Raw genomic sequence first — 12,383 nt, forward strand, 5'->3', positions numbered from 1 at the left:
ACAGAGCTATGTGTACCAGACAAACTGAGACTGGGTAGGTGCAGGGGTAAATCATTTACAGAGCTATGTGTACCAGACAAACTGAGACTGGGTAGGTGCAGGGGTAAATCATTTACAGAGCTATGTGTACCAGACAAACTGAGACTGGGTAGGTGCAGGGGTAAATCATTTACAGAGCTATGTGTACCAGACAAACTGAGACTGGGTAGGTGCAGGGGTAAATCATTTACAGAGCTATGTGTACCAGACAAACTGAGACTGGGTAGGTGCAGGGGTAAATCATTTACAGAGCTATGTGTACCAGACAAACTGAGACTGGGTAGGTGCAGGGGTAAATCATTTACAGAGCTATGTGTACCAGACAAACTGAGACTGGGTAGGTGCAGGGGTAAATCATTTACAGAGCTATGTGTACCAGACAAACTGAGACTGCAGGGGTAAATGATTTATATTTTTTCAAAGTTTGGAAGCATCATGCTTGTATATTGTTGAACAACAGGAAGAAACAACTTGTCTTTTTATTGGCTGATGCAGGTGACATGAAGAAACAACTGGTCTGTTATTGGCTGATGCAGGTGACATGAAGAAACAACTGGTCTGTTATTGGCTGATGCAGGTGACATGAAGAAACAACTGGTCTGTTATTGGCTGATGCAGGTGACATGAAGAAACAACTGGTCTGTTATTGGCTGATGCAGGTGACATGAAGAAACTTCACAAACAACGGTTTGTGATATAATCAGTGCCATTCACTTTTCATATAATGCTATTTTTGCACCTAATTTAAAGAAATGTAAAACATGAATTAATGTGCTGTTGTTTTCTTGCTGGTTCTGGTCCTGTACGTGAGGAAAAACTAAATCAGCATTTATTGAAGGAGCATGCGTATTCTCTAATGAATTAAATATAATATTTTCAGCTAATTTTCTGCTTAAGTCTCTGCTCAAGCATATCTAATTGAGTTCATGCTATTGTAGGTTTGATGCAAAAGGTAAGTTACTCAAGTAATATGTAATGCAAATTTACTGCAAGATCACAAAATGTGTTGACACAAGCACATAGCTATTGTTGTTATTTTGGGTTTTAATGTGCTGATTGTTTATGAAGTCACCTAATCCCAGAGCTGGACTGGGTGAAATCTGAATGAGCAACTCTGCAAGATTTAACAAGAAATAATCCCTGATGAATTTGATCACAAAGCCTTTGCTATAATTTACACCTAAATAATAATGTATTTAATGTTACATCGATAGTGTTTTTAAAATATTAAATATTAAAAGATTCATTGCATTATAATTTACAGTAATGGTAAGAATACAGCTGAATCATCTAGGCTTATCTGTATTGATTTGAATGGTTTGCAATCCGTGTCAGCAGTGACACCAGCGAGAGGGCAACGATTACGAAATGACTGGTGCACGACCATCATAACCCTGATCATCAATATAACCCTGATCATTACCATAACCCTGATCATTACCATAACCCTGATCATTACCATGGATCATAACCCTGATCATTACCATAACCCTGATCATTACCATGGATCATAACCCTGATCATTACCATAACCCTGATCATTACTATAACCCGGATCATTACCAAAACCCTGATCATTACCATAACCCTGATCATTAACATAACCCTGATCATTAACATAACCCTGATCATTACCATGAACCATAACCCTGATCATTACCATGAACCAGAACCCTGATCATTACCATGGTAACACCCTGGTTAGGCCAGGGTGTTACATGGGTGGGCGTTCTATGTTTATTTTTCTATGTTGGTTTGTTTCTTTGGTTGGCCGTGTGTGGCTCTCAATCAGGAACAGCTGTAGTTCGTTGTTGCTGATTGGGAGTCATACATAGGCAGCCTGTTTTTCCTTTGGGGTTTGTGGGTGATTGTTTTCTGTGTAGAGTTAATCCTGACAGGACTGTTTGGCTGTCGTTTCTTTTCGTGTTTCGTTTGTCGTGTTCTTTCGTTTATTAAAATTCCTAATGATGAACACATCCTCCGCTGCACCTTGGTCTCTTTCTGACGACGGCCGTTACAGCCATGCTCTCTCTCTCTTTCTCTCTCTATTGTACCATAGTATAGTCCTGTGTGTGGAAAAAAATATTATCTCTCTCAACATAGTGGCATTTGAGTACTGATCAATCACAGTTGATTACAGATCAAAGAGCAGGCTGTTCAGTATGAGTGACATCATCAGTGCAGTACAGTAGTAAGCTGTCTATACTGTCACCAAGCTCCTTGTTAAAGCCCAGTATTGGGCTCTAGGCTAAGTGAGATAATCAAACAGCTGTGGGTTGAATCATCATGAAGTACCTCTTGACCCCCTCATCATGCTAATCAGTTAGTGATATGTGAAGGGGGCTGGACTTATAACCTCACCTTTTAATCTCTCTTTGTCTCAGCATAGAGGCTTCTCTTGTCCCATCCCATAGTAGATTCAGGACTGCTTTTCACCACCAGTGACAACATGGCAAAGCCAATGGGAAGTCTTATTAACCTTCATGCTCGTGTGGATAATAAAGGTACATATTGAACAGGCTTTGTAACCTACATGTTTACTGCATTGAGATATGTGTTGCTGGGTAAATTATCTGGTTACTATTATGTACATCGCTATACAATATTAGTGGGACATAAACTGTAAATTGTGATTACAATGATTATCAAAAGCCAGAGATAAATGATTGAATAGCATAAAGCAAACCAAACGTGACACATTTAAAAGACGATCCCTTTCACCTTATGTTCAAAGATAGTCAACTATATGCTTCTTAACAACAGGAACTTGAGCTGAAGAATGTGAAGCTGAGAGCTGGAGACCAGTTGAAAGTGGAGGGGAGGATTCTGCATGAGGCGAAGGGGTACGTACATTTAACTGGTTTGGTCTGGTCTGGTCTGGTCTGGTCTGGTTTGGAAATCACACCCAGAGACCCATCACATTCATTTAGAAGAATAACTGAAAAACAAACCATCAGTTCCACAAATGTTTGTTCTAAAGACTAAAGAATGGAGAATGCTTTAGTGTTGGTATACTGTATGTGTGGTATACTGTATGTCTAGTATACTCTATGTGGTATACTGTATGTGTGGTATACTGTATGTCTAGTATACTCTGTGGTATACTGTATGTGTGGTATACTGTATGTGTGGTATACTGTATGTCTAGTATACTCTATATGGTATACTGTATATGTGGTATACTGTATGTGGTATACTGTATATGTGGTATACTGTATGTGGTATACTGTATGTGGTATTCTTATGTGTGGAATACTGTATGTGGTATACTGTATATGTTGTATACTGTATGTGGTATATTGTATGTGTGGTATACTGTATGTCTAGTATACTCTATGTGGTATACTGTATGTGTGGTATACTGTATGTCTAGTATACTCTATGTGGTATACTGTATGTGTGGTATACTGTATGTCTAGTATACTCTATGTGGTATACTGTATGTGTGGTATACTGTATCTCTAGTATACTCTATGTGGTATACTGTATATGTGGTATACTGTATGTCTAGTATACTCTATGTGGTATACTGTATGTGTGGTGTACTGTATGTCTAGTATACTCTATGTGGTATACTGTATGTGTGGTATACTGTATGTCTAGTATACTCTATATGGTATACTGTATATGTGGTATACTGTATGTGGTATACTGTATATGTGGTATACTGTATATGTGGTATACTGTATGTGGTATACTGTATGTGGTATACTGTAAGTGTGGTATACTGTATAGTGTGGTATACTGTATATGTGGTATACTGTATGTGTGGAATACTGTATGTGTAATACTGTATGTGGTATACTGTATGTGTGGTATACTGTATATGTGGTATATCGTATGTGTGGTATACTGTATATGTGGTATACTGTATGTGTGGTATACTGTATGTGTGGTATACTGTATGTGGTATACTGTATATGTGGTATACTTTATGTGGTATACTGTATGTGTGGTATACTGTAGGTGGGGTATACTGTATGTGGGATATACTGTATGTGGGGTATACTGTATGTCTAGTATACTCTATATGGTATACTGTATGTGTGGTATACTGTATGTGTGGTATACTGTATGTCGTATACTGTATGTGGTATACTGAATGTGGTATACTGTATATGTGGTATACTGTATATGTGGTATACTGTATGTGGTATACTGTCTGTGGTATACTGTATGCGGTACACTGTATGTGGTATACTGTATGCGGTACACTGTATGTGGTATTCTGTATGTGTGGTATACTGTATGTGTAGTATACTGTATGTGTGGTATACTGTGTGTGTGGTATACTGTATGTGTGGTATACTGTATATGGTATACTGTATGCAGTATACTGTATGTGGTACACTGTATATGGTATACTGTATATGGTATACTGTATGCGGTGTACTGTATGTGGTATACTGTATGTGGTATATTGTATGTGTGGTATACTGTATGTCTAGTATACTCTATATGGTATACTGTATGCGGTGTACTGTATGTGGTATACTGTATGTGTGAAACCAATTCATGTTAGAGAAGTGCAGACATGTAGTGGGGTTTCTGGAATGATTTGTCTTGTGACTTCCTATTGCACATGTGACGAGGTGAGTTCAAGAAGGGTTCTGTTTGCGGCGAACATGTTACTTAGCAACAATTTCAATTGAACGATTTGAATGAACAGCTATGATTACTGTGGTCATACTGCTAATGACTTCATATTCCTACTACATGCAATAGAAAGCCTACATGGACACATTATTATTTGTATTGGCAGTTTAGACCCAAAACAGACACTTATGTTCGCCGCACACTACCCTTCTCGGACTGATTCCTAATGTTACCGAACGTTTGCGGCTAGCTCAAATGGAATATGATAGCGAATTATTTCCCTTGTTGAACAAACCTCAGGTTCCAGATAGAACTGGGCTGTGACGAAGATCACCTGGCACTGCACTTCAACCCACGTTTTAAGGATGACACTGACGGCGCTGTGCTTGTGTGCAACTCAAAGATTGACGGCTGCTGGGGTCATGAGGAGAGAGAGAAATACAGTGACCTCCAAAGGGGTTCTACTGTCAAGGTGGGACAATTGTTGGGATGGGAAGAGGGTCCTGACTGGACCAAGGTGGATGTTTGTCCGGATATATACAAATGTTTAAATAAATGAAAATATAATATTTGAGGAAAAAAGGGCATTGTGGTATTTCTTAAAGGGATGAGTCAGATGAACTATTCGATAACATTTTTATGTCTCTGAGTCCACTATGATGGAAGTTAAAGGTAGTTTTGCGTGCCAATGCTAACTTGTGTTAGCGCTAGCTTAGTGCAAAGACTGAAAGTATGCTAGCTGTACACGAAGACTAGCAATCTTTTTTGCTGATTCACCACCTATAACTTCATACTGGACGATTCACCACCTATAACTTCATACTGGACGATTCACTACCTCTAACTTCATACTGGACGATTCACTACCTCTAACTTCATACTGGACGATTCACTACCTCTAACTTCATACTGGACGATTCACTACCTCTTCATACTGGACGATTCACTACCTCTATCTTCATACTGAACGATTCACTACCTCTAACTTCATGCTGGACGATTCACTACCTCTTCATACTGGACGATTCACTACCTCTAACTTCATTCTGGACGATTAACTACCTCTATCTTCATACTGGACGATTCACTACCTCTAACTTCATTCTGGACGATTCACTACCTCTTCATAATGGACGATTCACTACCTCTTCATACTGGACGATTCACTACCTCTAACTTCATTTTGGACGATTAACTACCTCTATCTTCATACTGGACGATTCACTACCTCTAACTTCATACTGGACGATTCACTACCTCTTCATACTGGACGATTCACTACCTCTAACTTCATTCTGGACGATTCACTACCTCTTCATACTGGACGATTCACTACCTCTAACTTCATACATGGACGAATCACTACCTCTTCATACTGGACGATTCACTACCTCTAACTTCATACTGGATTATTCACCACCTCTGACTTCATACTGGACGATTCACTACCTCTAACTTCATACTGGACGATTCACTACCTCTTCATACTGGACGATTCACTACCTCTAACTTCATTCTGGACGATTCACTACCTCTTCATAATGGACGATTCACTACCTCTTCATACTGGACGATTCACTACCTCTAACTTCATTTTGGACGATTAACTACCTCTATCTTCATACTGGACGATTCACTACCTCTAACTTCATACTGGACGATTCACTACCTCTTCATACTGGACGATTCACTACCTCTAACTTCATTCTGGACGATTCACTACCTCTTCATACTGGACGATTCACTACCTCTAACTTCATACATGGACGAATCACTACCTCTTCATACTGGACGATTCACTACCTCTAACTTCATACTGGATGATTCACCACCTCTGACTTCATACTGGATGATTCACCACCTCTGACTTCATACTGGACGATTCACTACCTATAACTTCATACTGGACGATTCACTACCTCTAACTACATGCTGGACGATTCACTACCTCTAACTTCATACTGGACACAGAGACATACAAACGATATCCACGAGTTCATCTGACTCTGGGGAAGTAGATGAAGGGCTTTATTGTCAAAATCCTGAACTATCCCTTTAAGATTGTTCAGTTTAGTTAGTGATGAGTTATTAAATACTGACTGCATTATTCAGTGTAGTTAGTTATAAGTTATATCATACTGACTGGATTATCGAGCATGCAGTACTGCAGTACAGCCTTTTATTACTAGATAAATGGATAATCTTGGGCGTATATTTCTTTTTAAATGTATTTAACCTCTAATGAACTAGGCAAGTCAGAGTTGAACTAGGCATATAGTGATGTAACAATGAAACCATGTGGGTGTTAGAGTAAGTCAAAGTGTTGTCATAGTGACGGCTTTCCTCTCTCCGTTCTCTCTCTCAAGATTGTCCTGAAGCTGACCGGAGATGTGTTTGAAGTGGAGATGCCTAATGGACATGTGATCAAGTTCCCCAACCGTCACGTCCTGGAAGTCATTACCTACGTTCGTATCAGAGGGGACTTGAAGCTCACCGCCTTTAAGATCTACTAAAGAGACCCATAACATCCACCTTGTGTAGCCTGGCAATTTGTTTCGTAGGTCTTCCAACTTCCGGTGCATTCTGGCCCAATGACACACAAGCAAGTGGGCGGAGCTACATATAGTGTTAGACCAATGGGTAGTAAGACAGGATCAATGGCCTGTATCAAATACTAAATGGAAATATGGGATGACCATGGTACGGTTTGTTGTAAGAATATTCTGACATACACTAAACACAAGGGACAACTGGGGACGAGGTTAGGATACTGTCAACTAATTACATTCCTTTACAAATACAGACGTGTTACACACACACACATCTTGGCCGGATGAAATATCAGTCAATGTTTTACTTGTTTTGGTGAGAAAGAGCAAACTAAATGTTTTAGTAATCACTTCAAAGAATGTATTCTGATACTGTAGTAGACCCAAATGATTACATTATGACTGACCTAATCTCTCATGTTCTGATACTGTAGTAGACCCAAATGATTACATTATTACGGACCTAATCTCTCATGTTCTGATACTGTAGTAACCCAAATGATTACATTATTACTGACCTAATCTCTCATGTTCTGATACTGTAGTAGACCAAATGATTACATTATGACTGACCTAATCTCTCATGTTCTGATACTGTAGTGACCCAAATGATTACATTATGACTGACCTAATCTCTCATGTTCTGATACTGTAGTAGACCAAATGATTACATTATTACTGACCTAATCTCTCATGTTCTGATACTGTAGTAACCCAAATGATTACATTATTACTGACCTAATCTCTCATGTTCTGATACTGTAGTAACCCAAATGATTACATTATTACTGACCTAATCTCTCATGTTCTGATACTGTAGTAACCCAAATGATTACATTATTACTGACCTAATCTCTCATGTTCTGATACTGTAGTAGACCAAATGATTACATTATGACTGACCTAATCTCTCATGTTCTGATACTGTAGTGACCCAAATGATTACATTATGACTGACCTAATCTCTCATGTTCTGATACTGTAGTAGACCAAATGATTACATTATTACTGACCTAATCTCTCATGTTCTGATACTGTAGTAGACCAAATGATTACATTATGACTGACCGTGACTCTCGTCGACAGATTGCGTCAACAATTACTGAGCAGAAAATAGAATAGCCATTGACTCCATGGCAAAAAAAATGTATGATGATTTGAAAATGTTATTTTCTGTATACATTTAATGAAGCAAAACATAATGGATACATGTCATGTCATCAATAAAGTTCAGCATCATTAAGTAGTGAATTCCGTTTCTTTAGTTCCATGATAACATTGTAGCCCTATTCCATACATTTAAACGTTTTTTTTAAACGATCTTATTTTCTTAGAGTATAATTGTCCCAAAAGTTGAACTCCCAAGCTTCAAGGCTTTCGATATAGCTTTAAAAAAAAGAAGAAGAGATTCCTCCATTTGGGTGACACCCACTTCTGTGGAATGTTTTGTGTGTGTCTTGCTGGTTCACCTGGAATCTATAAAACGACATCTTTATCAGATCAAACACTATAAAGACTTCATGAATAGCCCTTGAGAGAGTATTATCTGGTGTACTCCTACACACAAGAACAGATTTTCCTGAGTGTGAATTGGAAGGTGGGGATCCACTGGGGTATACAGCATCAAGGTATAAAAAGACCACGTGAGAATCCAAGCTATACGTATAATCTCTCCTATCACCGAAAAGGAATTACTTTTAGATGCCTTATGTTCTTCAGACCCACTCCTTTCCTGTCCTGTCCTGAACTGTCCTGTCCACTCTCCCAGACTCCCAAAGGGACAATATATCACGGGCCATGTGAGAGGTTGTCCCTCAGAGTGACTGCAGCTTCAATTACAAGCCAGTTGAGAATGAGGCCAAGGCATCCATCAACAGCAGGCGAGCAATACCTCGAGACCTCTTTAACTTTAGACATCGGGCACAAGCTGTTATTGACAAATAGACACACGCCACCACCCCTCGTCTTATCAGACGTAGCTGTTCTGTCCTGCCGATGCACGGAAAACCCAGCCAACTGTATATTATCCTTGTCATGGTTCAGCCACCACTCGGTGAAACATAAGATGTTACAGTTTTTAATGTCTCGTTGGTAGGATAGTCTCAAACTGAGATCATCCAGTTTATTCTCCAGTGATTACACGTTGGCCAATAGAATGGATGGTAGAGGCGGGTTACCCACTCACCCAAGAATTCTCACAAGGTACGCTGATCTCTACCCTATGTATTTCCGTCTTTTCTTCACACGATTGACAGGGATTTGGGCCTGGTCTCGGAGAAGCAGTATATCCTTTGCGTCAGACTCATTAAAGAAAAAATATTCATCCAATTCGAGGTGAGTAATCACTATTCTGATATCCAGAAGCTCTTTTCGGTCATAAGAGACGGCAGCAGCAACATTATGTACAAAATAAGTTACAAACAATGTGAAAGAACTAACAAAATAGCACAGTTGGTTAGGATCACATAAGACGGCAGCCATCCTTACTATATGAATGCAGGTTGAGGTGAACGCTTCAGCCTCTCATCTGACTGACCACAGTAATAGAAGACATGGATGGAAGAAGAAGAGTTGACATAAAACAGAACAGTGCAAATAAACTGTGCCAAATAAATATTGCAGAACTCTGTTTCTGTACCCCCCCCTCTCTCTCTCTCTCCCCAATTTTTCACTCTCTCTCTCTTCCCTGTCTCTCTCTCTCTGTACCCCTTCCCTCCCTCTCTCTTCTCTCCCCCTCGCTCTCTCTCTCTCTCTTTCTCACTCTCTCTCTTCCCTGTCTCTCTCTCTGTTCCCCTTCCCTCCCTCTCTCTTCTCTCCCCCTCGCTCTCTCTCGCTCTCTCCTCTCTCTCTCTCTCTCTCTCTCTCTCTTTCTCACTCTCTCTCTTCCCTGTCTCTCTCTCTCTGTTCCCCTTCCCTACCTCTCTCTTCTCTCCCTCTCTCTGTATCCCCCTCTCCCCCCTCTCATCTAGCGACAACAAAGGGAAGGTGTTGGAATAATTCAGCATTGGAACTTCTTACACACGGAACAGCATTCTCCTTTGATCTAGGAAGCTTTGAGTTTTTTGTTGGGTGCAAATATGTTTGGGTAAAAATACCGCCCAATTCCCCTTAGCAACAACATTGGCCTATCAGGCCCACTTCACCCTCTTTCTTTACTCTCTCTCCACTCTTTCACTCCTTTTTCTCTCTCCTTTCTCCTCTTTTTGCTCTTTTTTGTCCCTCTCTCACCTTTCTCCAGTCTCACTCCATCCCTCTCCCTCTGCTCTCTCTCTGTCCTCTAGTCAATGAGAGGAGGAGAGGAGAGAGCAGACTAGAACTAAGTTAGGTCTGCACTCTAATGACAGCATGGTCTGCTGATCCCGCTGACCGACCAGCTCTCTCCCCCCTCTCTCCTTGTACCTCACTCCCTCTCTCCCTCTCTCCTTGTACCTCACTCCCTCTCTCCCTCTCTCCTTGTACCTCACTCCCTCTCTCCCTCTCTCCTTGTACCTCACTCCCTCTCTCCCTCTCTCCTTGTACCTCACTCCCTCTCTCCCTCTCTCCTTGTACCTCACTCTCTCTCTCCCTCTCTCCTTGTACCTCACTCCCTCTCTCCCTCTCTCCTTGTACCTCACTCCCTCTCTCCCTCTCTCCTTGTACCTCACTCCCTCTCTATCTCCCCCCTTTCTCTCTCCCCCTCTCCCTCGCTACCTCTCTCCCTCCCTCTCTCCGTCTCTCTCCCCTCTCCCTCTCTCCTTGTACCTCACTCCCTCTCTCCCTCTCTCCTTGTACCTCACTCCCTCTCTATCTCCCTCCTTTCTCTCTCCCCCTCTCCCTCGCTACCTCCCTCCCTCTCTCCTTGTACCTCACTCCCTCTCTCCCTCTCTATCTCCCCCTTTCTCTCTCCCCCTCTCCCTCCCTCCCTCCCTCCCTCTCGCCGTCTCTCTCCCACTTTCTCTCTCTCCCACCCTCTCCGTCCTCTCTCTCCCCCTCCCTCTCTCCATCTGTCTATCCCATAATAACCCCAACTGTTTGATGACACAATGACATACTGTCCTGTAAGAAAGCAGTCAAATCAGCCACAGTGTTATTCCACCAGGAACCTGGCTGACAGACCACAGTGTTATTCCAGTAGGAGCCTGGCTGACAGACCACAGTGTTATTCCACCAGGAGTCTGGATGACAGACCACAGTGTTATTCCACCAGGAGTCTGGCTGACAGACCACAGTGTTATTCCACCTGGAGCCTGGCTGACAGACCACAGTGTTATTCCACCAGGAGCCTGGCTGACAGACCACAGTGTTATTCCACCAGGATCATGGCTGACAGACCCCAGTGTTATTCCACCAGGAGCCTGGCTGACAGACCACAGTGTTATTCCACCAGGAGCCTGGCTGACAGACCCCAGTGTTATTCCACCAGGATCCTGGCTGACAGACCACAGTGTTATTCCACCATGAGTCTGGCTGACAGACCACAGTGTTATTCCACCAGGAGTCTGGCTGACAGACCACAGTGTTATTCCACCAGGAGCCTGGCTGATAGACCACAGTGTTATTCCAGTAGGAGCCTGGCTGACAGAGCACAGTGTTATTCCACCATGAGTCTGGCTGACAGACCACAGTGTTATTCCAGTAGGATCCTGGCTGACAGACCACAGTGTTATTCCAGTAGGATCCTGCCTATCAGACCACAGTGTTATTCCACCAGGAGCCTGGCTGACAGACCACAGTGTTATTCCAGTAGGAGTCTGGCTGACAGAACACAGTGTTATTCCACCAGGAGCCTGGCTGACAGACCACAGTATTATTCCATGAGGAGCCTGGCTGACAGACCACAGTGTTATTCCACCAGGACCTGGCTGACAGACCACAGTGTTATTCCACCTGGAGCCTGGCTGACAGACCACAGTGTTATTCCAGTAGGAGCCTGGCTGACAGACCACAGTGTTATTCCACCAGGACCTGGCTGACAGACCACAGTGTTATTCCACCATGAGTCTGGCTGACAGACCACAGTGTTATTCCAGTAGGATCCTGGCTGACAGACCACAGTGTTATTCCAGTAGGATCCTGCCTATCAGACCACAGTGTTATTCCACCAGGAGCCTGGCTGACAGACCACAGTGTTATTCCACCAGGAGCCTGGCTGACAGACCACAGTGTTATTCCATGAGGAGCCTGGCTGACAGACCACAGTGTTATTCCAGTGAGGAGCCT

General features: G+C 42.1%; 1 long non-coding RNA gene across 2 annotated transcripts; it reads left to right on the forward strand.

Moving 5' to 3' along the window:
• Window positions 1–2,447: 2,447 nt before the first annotated feature.
• On the forward strand, window positions 2,448–8,435 carry LOC106573160 (galectin-2). Of its 2 annotated transcripts, none has more exons than XR_006767485.2 (4): window positions 2,448–2,543; window positions 2,803–2,882; window positions 4,936–5,107; window positions 7,002–8,435. It is a non-coding gene; the product is annotated as a galectin-2 (long non-coding RNA). The 2 variants fall into 2 exon arrangements; XR_006767486.2 differs by having other exon boundaries at window positions 2,533–2,603.
• Window positions 8,436–12,383: the final 3,948 nt, after the last annotated feature.

The sequence above is a fragment of the Salmo salar genome, chromosome 02 (assembly GCF_965601325.2).
Source record: "Salmo salar chromosome 02, fSalSal1, whole genome shotgun sequence".
Taxonomy (NCBI): domain Eukaryota; kingdom Metazoa; phylum Chordata; class Actinopteri; order Salmoniformes; family Salmonidae; genus Salmo; species Salmo salar.